Source organism: Stomoxys calcitrans, chromosome 3 (genome assembly GCF_963082655.1).
Source record: "Stomoxys calcitrans chromosome 3, idStoCalc2.1, whole genome shotgun sequence".
NCBI classification, from domain to species: domain Eukaryota; kingdom Metazoa; phylum Arthropoda; class Insecta; order Diptera; family Muscidae; genus Stomoxys; species Stomoxys calcitrans.
The window spans coordinates 27,770,686-27,787,276 of record NC_081554.1 but is presented as its reverse complement, the minus strand read 5'-3'; the positions used below and the strand labels follow the sequence as shown (position 1 = coordinate 27,787,276).

The 16,591-nt window shown below is 35.8% G+C and overlaps 1 protein-coding gene across 5 annotated transcripts in view; it reads left to right on the top strand.

Moving 5' to 3' along the window:
• Positions 1-16,591, top strand: part of LOC106087249 (polypeptide N-acetylgalactosaminyltransferase 5) — a 217,809-nt gene continuing 201,218 nt past the window's right edge. The window contains exons 1-3 of one of the 5 annotated variants that reach the window (XM_059364356.1): positions 2-150; positions 220-340; positions 1,679-1,862. The gene's annotated coding sequence lies outside the window, so the exon portion shown is untranslated. Of the gene's footprint in view, positions 341-382; positions 1,500-1,678; positions 1,863-16,591 lie in introns of those variants that run through there. The other 4 variants (XM_059364355.1, XM_013252223.2, XM_013252225.2 and 1 more) reach the window with 4 other exon arrangements.

Genomic DNA, 16,591 nt, shown 5'->3' with positions numbered 1-16,591 from the left:
CAAATGTTTCATTCGTAAACATCTTCTCGTAAAACAAACATCTTCGCGCAAAATTTTTAAACTTTTGCGTGTTGTTGTTGTTGCGGTGCGGTTTCTCTTACCAAAGTATCGTCATTGAATGGAAGACAATAAATTTCCAGAATATTACGTGTAAGAAAAGATAAATGATATCCACAAATTAATTCGTTTCGATTAATCACCCAACATTGTAACGTGTAGCTAGCGGTATACGACCAGAGAATGCTCCAATGCGCTCACATAGAATTCAGGTTCTTAACGTGTGTTGTATGTATGTGTATTGCAAGTTGATGCAAAAAGAGAGAGAGAAACAAACCAAAAAGTAAATAAAATGAAAAATTGTTGATTTAATGTGACGTGTAAAAGCAAATTTGTGAATAAAAACTACCATACAATATAAATTTGTACAAATTTTCCCTGAAAAGATAAACAAAATCAAAGGGAAAAAATCGCCAATACTTTGTTTTCTGGAGAAATGAGATGGTGAATGGTGCTGAGTGTGCATGTGTGTGCCTTGTGTAGCAGTGCGTTGGGAGGGGGAGAGCAAGAAATACAAAAGCAATGGAGCTCTCATTTTTTTCGGTACAAATATTTTTGTTGTTGTAATACAATAGTGGTGTTGGTTGGTTGGTCATTCGCAGAGCTGTTGAATTTGATTTTCGCCAATTAAACAACAACAACAACAGCGAAATCAAAAACCCACAAAACAAGCAATCAACGTAAATGAATTAAAAAAAAGTAAAGCAAATAATCAGCACAAAATTGATGCGGGGATTAATCTGCAATCGTGCTTGCCGCAGTAAAAATAGTAAAATTATCATGAGACAAAAATACACTACCAAAAAAACCGAAAGATATTTATTGTACTGAAAATATATAAAAATAAAAAAGAAGTATCAACTATCCAAAGTTTAGCTTAATATTTAGCCCATCAAACGTTTGTATGTGTGTTTCTTACCTGTGTATATAGATACGTGCTTGTGTACCTGTACACCTCAATGAGTCGATGATTTCGCCGAAACAAGTGTTTGATGGTTGGGGCATGCAGAGCTGGCGGTGGCCGACTGGACCTTGTTCGTGGTCGTCGCTGTAATCATAATTGTTTGTAGTCGTCGCCGCAGTTGTTGCCCGCTGTGGCGTTGGCCATGGAAAGACCAGTAGAAAGTGTGCCTGTGTGTATGTATGCAAGCTCAAGCATTTGTCTATATTCTGAACAAAAGATACGCGAAAGTAACAAAAGTAATGTAATTTAATCTGCCAACATTTATTCTCCCTGCCTCTCCACCCCCATTGCTGTGTACTAAGAAAAAAAATCTCATGGACGGAAGTTGAAATTACAACGATTAACAATTTATCAAGGCGCTGTCGCGAGGTCTGCTGGCCAAAGTTACTTGCTTCCCTGCCGCCACCACAATTCAATAACATAAGGGAACCATTCCAAAGCATATTTATTTATGTGTTGCTATTTTTGTCACTTAACGGTTTGTGATTTGTTTCAATTACAAGAAACAAACATTTTAAATCAATGTGAGCCTAAAATGCTCTTAACATAGTAATTGAAATTAATTCGTATTTCTTTGGTGATTAATGTTTCCGCGCGCGCCTGCCCGTATATCCGGTTCGATCATTTAAGTGATTAAGTCTTTTTTTTCGTTTTCAGGTTTACCCAGAATTCACAAAAAACAACCAAATACATTTTCAATAGATTTTTAGATACAATACATGGTAATTAGATAAAACTATATAACCCACCAACGTTAAAAATATAACAACGGACAAATTATTGTTTCAACATTTATTCTAATCAGCGCTCGACTAAGCATTCAAATAAGAATATTATTGAGGTAAGTTTCTCATTTAGATTCTTTATATCATTCACACGGTAATTTAAACTTTAAATTATGTTTTTTTTTACCATGAAAATGCGGGTTGGATAAATTATTTGTAACGCTTAATTCAGGAGGCAAATGTAAATATGGCCCGATAAGTGTTATTGACACAAGTTATTGCATATTGATAAGCCAAACGAAAATGCATATCGATTGACAATTCATATCAATTTTCTCCGGAAGTATATCAAATTTAATTTTTTCTAGTAGAAGAGAGCGCGTGTGAGAAAGAGGGGGAGCAGGACTGACAGATCGATAAATGAATCACAGAAACTGAAAGATAGTTGGCAACCCTAATCAAACATATGTTTTGCATAAACATATTGCCATTGAAAAAACTTAACTAGTTAATATAAAGTGCAAAATTAGTCAAAATATTAATATAAAGTGCAAAAAGTGGATGGATCGTTTTTGTCGAGTTCAGTGCGCGGTATCTCTTTTTAGGCAAACAAAGAATATCGAATAAGAACTGTTATGCTATTGGAGCTATATCAAGTTATAGTCCCATTTGGACCATAATTGAATGCTGAACATTGTAGAAGTCATTGTGTAATATTTCAGTTCATTCGGATAAGATTTGCACCTTGTAGGGGCTCAAGAAGCAAAATCGGGAGATCGCCAAATAAAGCTATTGATCGATTCAGGCCATGTTAGACACGTATGTTGAAGATCATGAGAGAAGCCGTTGTACAAAATTTCGGCCAAATTGTGGAGAATTGCGCCCTCTAGAGGCTCAAGAAGTCAAGATCCCAGATCGGTTTATATGGCATTTATATCAGGCCATACTTAGCACATTTAGTCATAACAAAACACCTGCAAAATGCCAAATTTCAGCCAAATCGGATGAGAATTGTGCGCTCTATTGGCTCAAGAAGTCAAGATACAAAATCGGTTTATATGACAGCTATATTACATTATAAACCGATTTGAATCATACTTGGCATAGTTGTTACAAGCGATACCAAACCACCACGTGCAAAATTTCAGTCAAATCGGACGGGGTTGAGGCTCAAGAAGTCAAGACAAGCAGTTATATCAAAACATGGACCGATTGGAACCATACTTAGCGCAGTTGTTGGAAGTGATACCAAAACAACATGCGCAAAATTTCAGTCATTTCGGATGAGAATTGCGCCCTCAAGAGTCTCAAAAAGTCAAGACCCAAGATCGGTTTATATGGCAGCTATATCAAAGCATGGACCGATTCGGCCATTTTACAATTCCAACCGTCATACACTAATAAAAAGTATTTGTGCAAAATTTCAATCGGCTAGCTTTACTTCTTCGAAAGTTAGCGTGCTTTTGACAGACACGGACGGACGGACATGGCTAGAATGACTTAAAATGACATGACGGTTAAGAATACATATACTTTATGGGGTCTCAGACACATATTTCGAGATGTTACAAACAGAATGACGAAATTAGTATACCAACATCCTATGGTGGAGGGTATAAAAATTAGTCAAATTGAAGACCCACCAATGGCCTCCAGGCTATTTAGTGAATTTGATGAAGATATCTTTATCCGTTCACAAATGCCAGATATATTTCCACTAATTTTTGTTCCATCCCACTGCGTGTCGTTTGTCATATGTTGATATGATGCTTTTTCTAGAAGCGTCTTTTTTAACGCTGGACCTTGGCTCTAGATCCAAGGTCTAGGTGGTGGTTCCCTAACCACAAGATTGTTGTTGTAACAGTATGTTGTATTCTATCGTTTGTCTGCTTGGTTCTGTTGAATATCCAGATCTAGGTACTCTGCGACTAAGGTGGGGTGTATCCAGAGGGATCTGCGTCTGAGATGAGTGGGTCTGGCTGGGCAGATAAACAGGTGTCGTGTGGCTCCAGGTTACAATCGAGACTTACATCCTGCACGTTTGCATGTAGTTGATCGAGCCCGTTCCGGTCCAAAGGACCGATAGGGGAGAGAACAGGGTGGCCATTGGTTATTTAAAGCAACCTGTGGACGCCCACAGGTTGCGGATAATGGAAAGCTCCATACGGAGTAGTTGCAATGGAAGCTACGGTCAATCAGTGGTATCGAGCAGAGAGTCTCGCTGAGAGGCCGGGCGGCACCGGCTCTTGCAAAAATACTGAGTGACTATGATTCTCTTTAAATAACCAATGGCCACCATGTTCCCACGACGATCGGTCCGTGGACCGGAACGAGCTTGCTCACCTGCAGGAGCTTGACAAGGATCGCTACCTCCACATGAAAATGTTCCTAACTCTACATACATATGTGGCTACAACAACAACAATGTTGGTAACTCACTGCTGACTATATTGGTGTAACACCTTGCATATTAGTCCGTATGACTATACCCTTCCGACCGAATCTCATTCATTCAAATCGTCTGTTTTTGGTCAATCCCATGGCAGCCGGTTTTACGTACCGTATCGTACTTCATCGGCAAGGGCTGTGTCAGTGTACAACAAACTGTTACAACAACAACATCTGTTTTTGGTCCTAATAATTTCACTTGAATTGATATCTAAGTGATCGAAAGCGGCTCGCTTGTGGGACAAAGCCTTTTTGTGTTTAGCTGTTCGTTCGGAAAGGATGCAAATTATTTAAAGCGATCCCATGGTAAAATTAAGAGGTCGGGTCATAAGCATACCAACAAAACTCTACGTCCAACGAAACTAACTCGATTGGCAAATGCCATACATCAAATGTCAAAGTGGGTTTAGAAATAATGATTGTTTTACAATTTATCTTTTTCAAATTTGTTTTATATTTGTGATTTCACCATTATAATACTGTTATTTTTGCTTATTTGTGGTAAATCGGATCAAATAAAAAATATCTTTTTAAGATTTTAGAAAAAGTTACAGTTATGTTAACAAGCATTTGACATTTATTTCAAATCCAAACATAAAAAAATTGTACTCAGCTGTTCGCATGACCTAACCTTATAAGTGCATCTTGAAGCGATCCCAATAACAACCTACCAATAAGTTGAAATTTTCGATTAGCATAGATTTGTATATACCTAAACATTTTATGGTAACTTATTTTGCGGAATTTTACGAAAATCACTTACAAAATTACAAATATTTTTACTTTATTCACTGTGCATTTATTTCAATTTCTCGTATTCTTTTTAAGTGATTTGCTGTTTTGTTTTAATTTTTTCTTATGAATACAAAATCTGTGAATTAAATGTAATTATAACCACTTAAACCGGTTTCACATTGTGTTTTGATCACAATCGCGTTTTTGTCTGTCATTTTTGCACAATAATGTCATATACATACAATTTCTCTTACATATTGTCGGTTTATACGTTCGTTCTCTTTCTCTCTCTCTCTCTCTGATGCAAAAGAACAATAAATGCTGGGTTTTGTTCTATTGTTGTTTTCAAGCTCCTTGACCACGTTGTTGTATGTCCGCCCCCCTGCTACACTACGTACATACTTACTCACCATCATTTACATTCAATTCAATTGAATTTGTCGTTAGTTATTATGGTGGCTACAAAAACAACCGCAACGACAACAAAAACAACACAATGACCACAACAACAACTACGACCACAAACACAATTCATTAAAGAATTGCAGGTTTTTATTTTGTAAAGATTTTCTAATCTTACAACAAAAACTATAGTAAAATACAACATTCTATTACTGTTGTCCCTTCCCCTGCTAGTTGACTGGCTTGCTCATGTTGTTCATTCGTCTGTTTACATACCTTGTGGTTTTACATTGTGATTGTTTATTTTGGGGAGTGTTGCCATCTATTCATTTGTGGCTGGATGCCTTTGGTTTAGAAAGTTTCACGATCTTAAATTGAGCGCGTAACTAAATACACTCGGAAAAAATGGTCTCTGAGGGAAGATCGACGAAAAAATGGAATTGATTGATCGGAAGTAATATTATGGTTGCAGCGATCTAGGGAATATAACTGGCCAATACCTGCAGCTTGCTCAGTTGTGACGGTTACAATGTTATACGTAACGATCGCACTCAGAGTGGGGGCGGAGGACTGGCTGTTTTGATACAAATCTCCGTGAAGTAGGTAAAGACCAATCACGCCTGCGCTTGTCGTTTGTGCCCATTACAAGGCATGCATGCGGATAGAAGTCAGGTCCGATACTGGCGAGATAGATTCATACAACGTGTTTGTATATACCGCTGGTAAGGATTTGTCACTAAGATGATAGATCCAGCATCGGAAGCCTGCTGTTTGGCACTAGGGGACTTTAAAGGCTCTATTACACGGTATGTAGCCAAATGACATGCCAAATTAGAGTTGTACATGTCGTGTGATACAAATGAACCTAACATATGAATATCATTTTTAAAACAGCACATGTAACTTTTTGGTTTGGAGCATGCTCTATTCCTTCTTACAAAAACATAAAGAAATCAGCTGTTTTTGTAGTCAGTCGAATGTAAGCAACACCAAATTAAATTGTTTTCAGAAATTTATGATTTAATCATTGTTCTCACAACTTTAACAATTTTTACGCGTAACAAATCAGATATGCTCACATTTTGAGGTTATGTCATACAAAAATAACATATAGGTGTGATAGCAAAATTGATGAATCGTATGTAAACTAACAATTTTGATGAACAATTTAAATTACATGTGAATACAAAAAGTGACATGTCATAAGAAAACTTCAGGCCTAACAAACGAGCGGCTTAAACAAACGACCACTTCTTAGAAAGACACCCTTCTTGCCTTTCTGACAATAGGTCTGTTCGCATACTTTTCCAGTAAAAATTTGCAGGAGAGCCATTTTACTCTATTTAATAAACTTGCAAGCAAAAGTGTACGTGAACGACTTCCAGCGGAAATTTGCAGAAAAACAGTTGATTTTCGTTTTGGTTGTTTTTTTATTTGCTTGCTTGGAAAACAATTTTTTTTAAATAAAAAATGCTGGCGATACTTTTGAGCTATTTTCCTTAAATGAACGTCAATTTATTGAACCGAGAGTCAAAAGGCCTCTGGACAGCCATTACAAATTACCGTGCAATACTATGACAGCAGGTTGTACGTACCGCATTTGCCCGATGGAGTCTCACATTGGCACGATTGAGTCTTGCATCATCTGTGGCGCCAAGTCACGTAAAGGGCTGGTTCCAAAAACGAATCTCTACACTGGTGCTGAAGAATCCGGATCTGCCTGGAGTCGATTACCTTAGAACTGTCCTCAGCCTACCTGAACACTATTATAGTACCCGATGTTTGGAAGATGGGCAGTCAGAACCCGCTACTGAAACCTGAAAAGAACAAGGGAGAGTCGTGCAGACCGATATCCCTTTTCTTATCAGCAGCTAAGACGCATGAGGGACCACTTCTCCCGCTCTTCTCGTTGGACAATTTCCATTCGCCGAGCATCAGCATGCATTTCGAAGGCTGCATAGGACTACAAAATCGTTACATGCCATTACCGTATACAAAAGTACACTTTTTGTGCTGACAAAGATACCTAAGAGTAACCATCTAATGCTTTTGGATATTGTGGCTAAATAAATTGCTACGACCAGCGATGTGAGGCTAAGGGAGCTTTCTATTTGGTCATGTGGCGGCTATGGACACTTTCATATCACTGAAGATATCTGTATCCAATATCTGTAGCACAATCGGCAGACTAATTCGCACTATTTTTTTCTAATCCCACTGTGCGTCACTTGTTTAACTGTCCAGCTAGACCCATTCAATCCTATGGCAGCATCTTCCCTCCTTAACAAATTCGAAGGAACGCTCTTGGTTTCATCGTAGCTCTCCGATGACAATGATTCCATAAAAACACTTAAGAAACGATAATTGCTCTTTTCTTGGTGTCTGGAAGGATACAATGTTTTAATTTTTTAAGATTTTCCAAATAATTCCGCAAATTTTGCACTTACCTTCTAATGTAGAACAATCGTCATTTGTCGAGTTTTCTGTACCTTAACTCTAGCTCCTGTCATGAATCTTCATTAAAAGTAAATAAAAATGAAACAAATTTAATAATTACCAATTAACAATATTTATATTTTTTTACTTACCTCGGCCTTTTTGATCCATTTTGCCGTTAGCTTTTTTTATTTTCATGTAACGGCTGCTTTTCATAAAACAGCTGACCTTCACAAAACATCTGTTCAAAGTTGCACATTTCTGCTGGGCAAAAATGTCCCAGTAGAAATTTGCAGGTTCTCTATTTTCTAACTGTCAAAATTTGCTCTCTCTCTCTCGCGTATCGTCTGCTGGCAAATAAAGTACGCAAACGACTTCCATTAAAAATTTTTGCAAATTTGCACAAATTTTTTAGTTCCCGAACACAGCTTATAACGATAAACAGTTAACGCGTATAGTTAGAAAGTTGCGTGTAGTTTTGCTCTGCCATATGGTAACATTAGAGCGGAACGATCCGGTAACACCACAGTTAGGATCACAGAATAGGATCACTAACATGTTGAGAAAATTTGCATTAACATGAGCTAGTTATCACTGCGTTTGTACTATGTGTAATGAAATAAATGATTTCATTTATTTATATTAGAGTACGGGCAAGAGTAACTTGAAGTTATACGTATATCCCAATTTTTAACATACAATCAGTAACGTAACATATATAAAATATTTTAGTTATAAACATTAAAATCGTAGTAAAGCTGCCATTACACATGCCATCGGACTTGTCATATGTTATTTCAAAAATAGCAACTCTACAATTTGTACACATCGTGTGATACGTAACAAAAATTGAATATGACGAATAAGTATTGCAATAACTATGCAACTTTTTCGATTCAATCGAGCATTTCTTTAATCGAATATATACATGTTATACAGACATATCTCTATAATAAAAAAGTACAATACATATGCGAATACATTCCGATTTCGTATATGACGTACATAAGACAAGTCTTATGAATACATAAAGTGACAGCTCATATGACACGTCTGATCGTGTAAGAGGTGCTGAAATGGTACTGGCTAAAAATTATGCAATATTTTCGTAGATCACAATTTTTTGTACAAAAATTTCATTTCAACATATTTTTCTTACTTTTTTTTACATCCAAATGCTTATGTTGCCAAACTACGACCTGAAATAAGTTTTAGGCTTGACAAAAAAAAAAAAACTTTTACCTATTTGAGTTATTACACTTTTGTGTTACAGTTGCCTTTTTGTTAATGAAATTTTCACGCATTTTGAGATGCTGCTCCCCGAAGATATGCTCTGCATTTTTTTCCCCACTAAAACCAGTTTCATTCAAATATAAACAATAACTTAAAGGTTAATACACTCAAATGAATTCACATTGGATTTGAATAAATTTTCTCATATTCAATATAACAATATGTAGATGAAGCAGTCAGCTCTACATTAAAACTTGCGTGAAGGGTGACAGGTTTTCGGACTTGATTTTGAATAAAGTTACTAGGTCAATTTTTTTTAGTTAATGACGTTATGATAGTGATTTTTTGTGAAAGTATTCGCATTCCCCGGTGAAAGAAAGAATGAATTGGTTAAACCCTACGGCCCGGATGTTGCCATTGGTAAAACAACATTTTTTTATACCCACCACCGAAGGATGGGGGTATATTCATTTTGTCATTCCGTTTGCAATACATCGAAATATCCATTTCCGACCCTATAAAGTATATATATTCTTGATCAGCGTAAAAATCTAAGACGATCTAGGCATGTCCGTCCGTCTGTCCGTCTGTCTGTTGAAATCACGCTACAGTCTTTAAAAATTGAGATATTGAGCTGAAATTTTGCACAGATTCTTTTTTTGTCCATAAGCAGGTTAAGTTCGAAGATGGGCTATATCGGACTATATCTTCATATAGCCCCCATATAGACCGATCCTCCGATTTATGGTGTTAGGCCCATAAAAGCCACATTTATTACCCCATTTTGCTGAAATTTGGGACAGTGAGTTTTGTTAGGCCCTTCGACATCCTTCGTCAATTTGGCTGAGATCGGTTCAGATTTGGATAAAGCTGCCATATAGACCGACCCTCCAATTTAGGGTCTAAGGGCCATAAAAGCCACATCTTTTATCCGATTCCACTGAAATTCGGGACAGTGAGTTATGTTAGGCCCTTCGACATCCTTTGTCAATTTGGCCCAGATCGGTTCAGATTTGGATATAGCTGCCATATAGACCGATCCTCCGATTTATGGTGTTAGGCCCATAAAAGCCACATTTATTACCCGATTTTGCTGAAATTTGGGACAGTGAGTTGCGTTAGGCCCCTCGACATCTTTCTTCAATTTGGCCCAGAACGGTTCAGATTTGGATATAGCTGCTATATAGACCGATTTCTTGATTTAAGGTTTTGGGCCCATAAAATGCTCATTTATTGTCCGATGTCGCCGAAATTTGGGACAGTGAGTTAAGTTAAGCCCCTTGACATACATCTGCAATATCGCACAGATCGGTCCAAATTTAGATATAGCTGCCATATAGACCGATATCTAGGTTTTAGGTTTTGGGGCCATAAAGACGCATTTATTGTCCGATGTCGCTGAAATTTGAGACAGTGAGTTAAGTTAGGCTCTTCGACGTCCTTCTTCAATTTTGCCCAGATCGATCCAGATTTGAATATAGCTGCCATGTAGACCGATCTCTCGATTTAAAGTCTTTGCCCCATAAAAAGCGCATTTATAATCAAATTTCACTGAAATTTTACATAGTAACTTATGTTAGGCTTTTCAACATCCGTGTCGTATATGGTTCAGATCGGTTAATTTTTAGATATAGCTACTGTACTTATTAGTATTTGGTCCAAATCGGAACATGTTTTGATATAACTGATATGGGTCATAAGGTATGAAATTTTCACCGAATTTTGATGAAAGGTGGTTTACATATATACCCGAGGTGGTGGGTATCCAAAGTTCGGCCCGGCCGAACTTAACGCCTTTTTACTTGTTTATCTGTTAAATGGCAACAGTTGACAATAAAGGCATTATAACACGACATGTACTTTTCATAAGACATTTCCAATTTAGTAATTTTGTAATATTTATATATGTATATATATAAGGGTGCGCCCTGATGTCGAGTGTGCCCGACCCGAGCTTTTTGTCGCTCATTCTCATGCAATAATGAATACGAAAAATATCCGTGAAGATAAAGTTAACTTTATCTAGCAGAGACACAAACCGATTCAACTAGCAGCACCCTGTTACGAGCTTAGCAGAGCTATGCTAACAATTTAACAGCAAAGATCTAAAAATAAAATCAAGAAAAATAATGAAAAAATTCATATGAAACGACAACAAGATCACTAAAAGGACCACAAACATTGCGAATTTTGTTAAAAATTATCTAACAAAGTAAAAAATGCATAAGGGACAAAGAAATCGGCTTTGCTCTCTGCTCTTGTCGGCGTTCACTATATTATACACAAGCTTATTTGTATGGACTTGTATGTAATCAGTTTTACAACACTGACAATCCCGATTCGCCTTTTAGCACGTACTCTGTTCGCACCAAAATAAATTTTTGTTGTGTTTTCATGCACCTGGCAGCCATTTGTCTATTGCTCTAATGATTTTTGTCATGGACATACCATAATTTTTGTACCTAAAGCGAAAATTTAAAACTTGTCACATAAAAACGTAAATGTTTGTTCTCGCTGGATTCCACACAAGTTGTTGTTGCGACTTGCGATTGTCAAATCGCTCAAAAAAGGCTCGTGTCGATTAGTACGAAGATTTGTTGAAAAAATACGATCGCGGTGCTTCAAAATACGTTTATAAGATCATCACGGGTGGCGAATCGTTGATCTACAGCGGTCAAAAAAAGTATTCATCATTAGCAAAATTGATAATAAATTCACTTATTTTGGGTAATTGAAGAAAATTTAAAGTAAACAAATAATGCAGTTTTATGCAATAGTTTATTTTTCGTAATATGTTTTAAAATAAATTCAAAAAATAAATTTAATTAGCGCAAAAAATGCAATTTTATATAATAACACCAAAAACAGAACAAAAAAAGTATTCATCATTGATGTGCTATCATCAAAGTCAAATTCAAATATTATTTGGGAATCCCCCTTTTCTGTTTTATTTAGTAAAGGAGGCTTTGCCCTTGACAGCAAATATTTAATTTCATTGAAAATATAGTTTTTGTCAAAATGGGTCGTAAGCAAAACGAGGTTTCTGATGAGGTAAAAGTTTTGATAATAAAACACCACAGGAATGGTTTAACTCAAAAAACTATCAGTGAAATATTAAATAGACCACGATCTACTATACAATCCATCATCAGAAAGTGGACAGAAACGAAAACTGTTGACAATAAACCAAGATCTGGTCGACCAAAAGCACTTTCAGTTGGAGATGTGCGTTGGCTAGTGCGGCAAGTTCAGAAAACTCCGAAGACAAATGCGACCATTCTTCGTAAAAACACTATGGAATATTTAGGGAAGGAAGTTACTACACAAACAATTCGAAATACACTCAAAAGGCATAGTTACAGAGGAAGAACTGCACGTAAGAAGCCCTTTATAAATAAAATAAACCGAGTGAAAAGGCTAAACTTCGCAAAAATGTATGTAAAACAGTCCGAATCATTTTGGAAAACAGTCATTTTTGCAGACGAGAGCAAGTTTAATCTTTTTGGGTGCGATGGAAAGGTCATAGTGTACAGAAAACCAAATACAGAGCTTGAAGAACGAAACACAGTTGCTACTGTAAAACATGGTGGAGGTGGTTTAATGGTTTGGGGGTGTATGGCGGCTTCAGGAGCGGGAAATCTTGAAATTATTAATGGAGTAATGGATCATAAGTATTACATTGACATTTTAAAGAGGAATTTAAAAGATAGTGCTGTAAAACTTGGGCTAGGTAATAACTTTCAATATTATCAAGATAATGACCCCAAACATTCTGCTTTAAATACCAAGATGTGGATGCTGTATAACTGCCCCAAAGTCATTAAAACTCCTCCTCAAAGTCCCGACTTGAACCCAATTGAACATCTTTGGGAACATCTCGAACGCAAATTGAGAACGCGCAATTTTTCGAGCAAGAGTCAAATGCAACAGGTGATAATGGAGGAATGGACTAATATAGACCAAAATATAACCGCTAAATTAGTCCAATCGATGTCAAACCGTTTAAAAGAAGTTAAAAGACGCGGTGGTCGAATAACAAAGTATTAATTTTTTTAAATTATGTTATTTATTTTTTTGTTTTTTTGCAATGATGAATACTTTTTTTGTTTAATTTTTTGTGTTCAGCTGTAAAATGGCCCTTTTTGTTCCAATAAATACTATTTTTTTCTTTAAAAACAATGAAATTGTGTACATATATATCACACAAGCACTACTGCATCATTAGTTTAATATGTTTTTATTCCAATTGTCTTTTGTAGACTTATTAAAAAAAAAACATTGAATGATGAATACTTTTTTTGACCGCTGTATGCGTATGATCCTAAAAAAAAACAACAATCGACCGTGTGAGTCTGCGAAGTTGAACCAAATCCAACGAAAGTTGTTCTTGGAAGAAGTACTTCGAAGCAAATGGTCGCTTGTTTCTTAGGCAAAACTGGTCATGGGCCAACTGTTCCAACGTAGACCGTAGAAAAAAACACAGGGATTGAGAAAAGTTCATCTAACAGACATGGTTGTTGAGCGTGGTTAATGTGGTATTTATATCATAGAGGCGTTTTTGCAATAAATTCCTAACAAGAAAAAAAAATTAAAAATGAAAAAATACGGCAGAGCCCTGCCGGGATTCGAACCTGTGCAAACGGAGCAACAGCGAGAGCCCTCTTCGTTATCTAGTGTTCGAAGCCATCAATACAACTTTCAACAGACATACAGAATCAATTGTGTAGACAAAAAATCTGCCATTACCCAAAAACACATGCATTGGGAAAAGTACAGCTAATAGACAGGGTTGTCGAGCGTGGTTAATGTGGTATATGTAATTTAGAGGCGTTTTCGGTATAAATTCGGTATAAGTACAACATACCAGCATACGGCCCTTGAAGCCTTTACACCTGGCCGATGAGTAATTCTAACCAAATTACGAATGCGTCTTAAGTGGATGGTGTGTGTTGCAAGCTCTGGCTTTTCTTTTCCATTTTCAAAGAAAATCTCCGGTAATTTAGCTCGTCTCGAAAGAGAAACAAACAAAAAATTGTCAAATTAAATCATCTCCCCAACAGGCAAAAAAAAATTGAAAATGTAGAAGGAAGGCCAATTCTGAGTGGTACATCCCAATTTGATTGCCGAATTATTGGGAGAATTTTGGAGGTGTCTCAGTCGGAGTGGAATAAGTGCTTCAAGAAATGGTTTGAGCGCATGCATGGGGGATTCTTTGAAAAAAAAATAAAACCTTTTTAATGATAAAAATGTTCATTTTCATTATTAGGCCAGAAATTTATATAGCAGACCTCGTACATATAAAAAATATGCGTTCTATTTGTATTTGATGTACATAAAGAACTTGCAGGACTTTGAAACGATCCCAAACTAGTGATTTCACCGGTTTTCTGTGACCAGTGTCTGATCCCCTGACTATCTGTTATCATTTCCATTATAACGCCAGAAATTTACATAACAGACCTCGTACAGATGAAAAAAATATGCGTTCTATTAGTATTTGATGTACATAAAGAACCTGCAGGACTTTGAAACGGTCCCAAACTAGTGATTTCACCGGTTTTCAGTGACCAATCTCTGGTCCCCTGACTATCCATTGCTGGTAATTTTGAACCGGTCGTTTCATCGGTTTAAAACCCTGGTAAGTTCACTATTTCAAAAAATCGGTCATTAAAAAACGGGTTTAAAAAACCCACCACTTCAACGGTTTGAAAACACCAGTCATTTCTCCCGTTGAGATAAACACATCACTTCACCTTTTTGGAAATTTTTCGTTCTTTTAGAATTTTTGATTCATACATAAAAAATAAACAATAAATAAAATTAGGATAAAAATAAAAGTAAAAAATAATTAATTCATAAAAAAGCAAAACAATGTAGAATTATTCAAAAAAAAAAAGAAAATAATTTAATACTAAAAATTATTTCTTAATTTTTCATTAAACATATTCTTTTTCTAAGCTGTTGCGTTATTCTTCTATCATTTATCGACTTGGAATTGCTTCTAAAAGAAGAGTAACTGTCCCCAACATAGAGACATTTATACCAGTGTTTTCACCGGTTTATTCTGAGTAAAGAAAAGTATCTCAAAGCAGCCACGCAATGGACAAAAATGACTGGTGATATGGCCAGCAATTTATGTTAATAGGGGTGTATTTACCCCAAACTTCCCGCAGGAGAAAGTCTTGTCGATACAGAAAGTGACAGCACATATGTAACACATCGTGTGCCTTAAGGTGTAAAACTGCATGTGTCTGGTCCTTGAGAAGTGCATTTTTCGAACATATAGCTGTTTTTTTAATTTTTCTGTCCAAAAAATAAAACCTAAAAACTTTTTAAAAATATTTAAAAAATCTTTCAAAATCTATCAAAAATGTTTCAGGGTAATTCGGGTTAAACTATTACGAACTGAATACTATTGGGTTGCCCAAAAAGTAATTGCGGATTTGTCATATAGTCGGCGTTGACAAATTTTTTCACAGCTTGTGACTCTGTAATTGGATTCTTTCTTCTGTCAGTTATCAGCTGTTACTTTTAGCTTGCTTTAGAAAAAAGTGTAAAAAAAGTATATTTGATTAAAGTTAATTCTAAGTTTTATTAAAAATGCATTTTCTTCTTCTTTCTTTTAAAAAATCCGCAATTACTTTTTGGGCAACCCAATATTTCATTAATTTTATATTTAAAGAATAGAATGAGGAACTTTGCACATGTTTTGGAACTATGCTAATAGAGTGTTCTTAGAGACCGTTATAACTTAATTTCATTAACAAACAGCATTTAATTTCCAATATTAATTTAATTTTCGTTTGAAGAAAATAAGTTCATTCACTTGTATAGCGAATTTCAGTGCATGAACTTAAAAGTGATCAAAGATCTTTGGACCCAAATTTTGCGATGGGACCATGTTTGGTCGTTGTTAGACCATACGCGTGTAGCAAGTATAGTAAACAATTAGCATTCAAATTAGTTACCATTTATTGCTTCATCATTAATAAATTTTTTTGAAATTTATTTTCGAATATTTTAACACTTAGTGACATATTTAACATCTTGAAATGACTTATAGATAAGTTTAGTACCTTTAAAATGCGAAATGTAACATATCACATTTTAGCCCCTTATGAAATAACAAACGTAAATAATGAAGGGAACTAAATATGATTCTTCCTATCAGATCGGTAGTGTTGAGTGTACAATTTACGACTGTTTATATCGCTGTAACAGCATTTATTATAATACTGTTGGTGTAGGTTAAAATTTACAGATTTTATGTTAACTTCATATCTGTTAAATGTATTTCATACTATAAAGTTATATTTTTATGCACACACTTAATTAACAGCGATAAACATGCAAATATAACAACAATTTGCTATCGATAAGGGTCCCATACTGCCTATCACATTGCATTGTATTACCAATACAGTGGCATCTAGTTCAGGTTCATGTTAATGCTCTCACTATGCGTGTAACACTAGTATTGGTTACTCCATTGTAACTCTTTTCACTTACATTGTTTTGCACACACTTGAATAATACCTATACAAATGCAAATGTTGCTGCTTTCGATATTATGCACATGCTCTTTATCTTG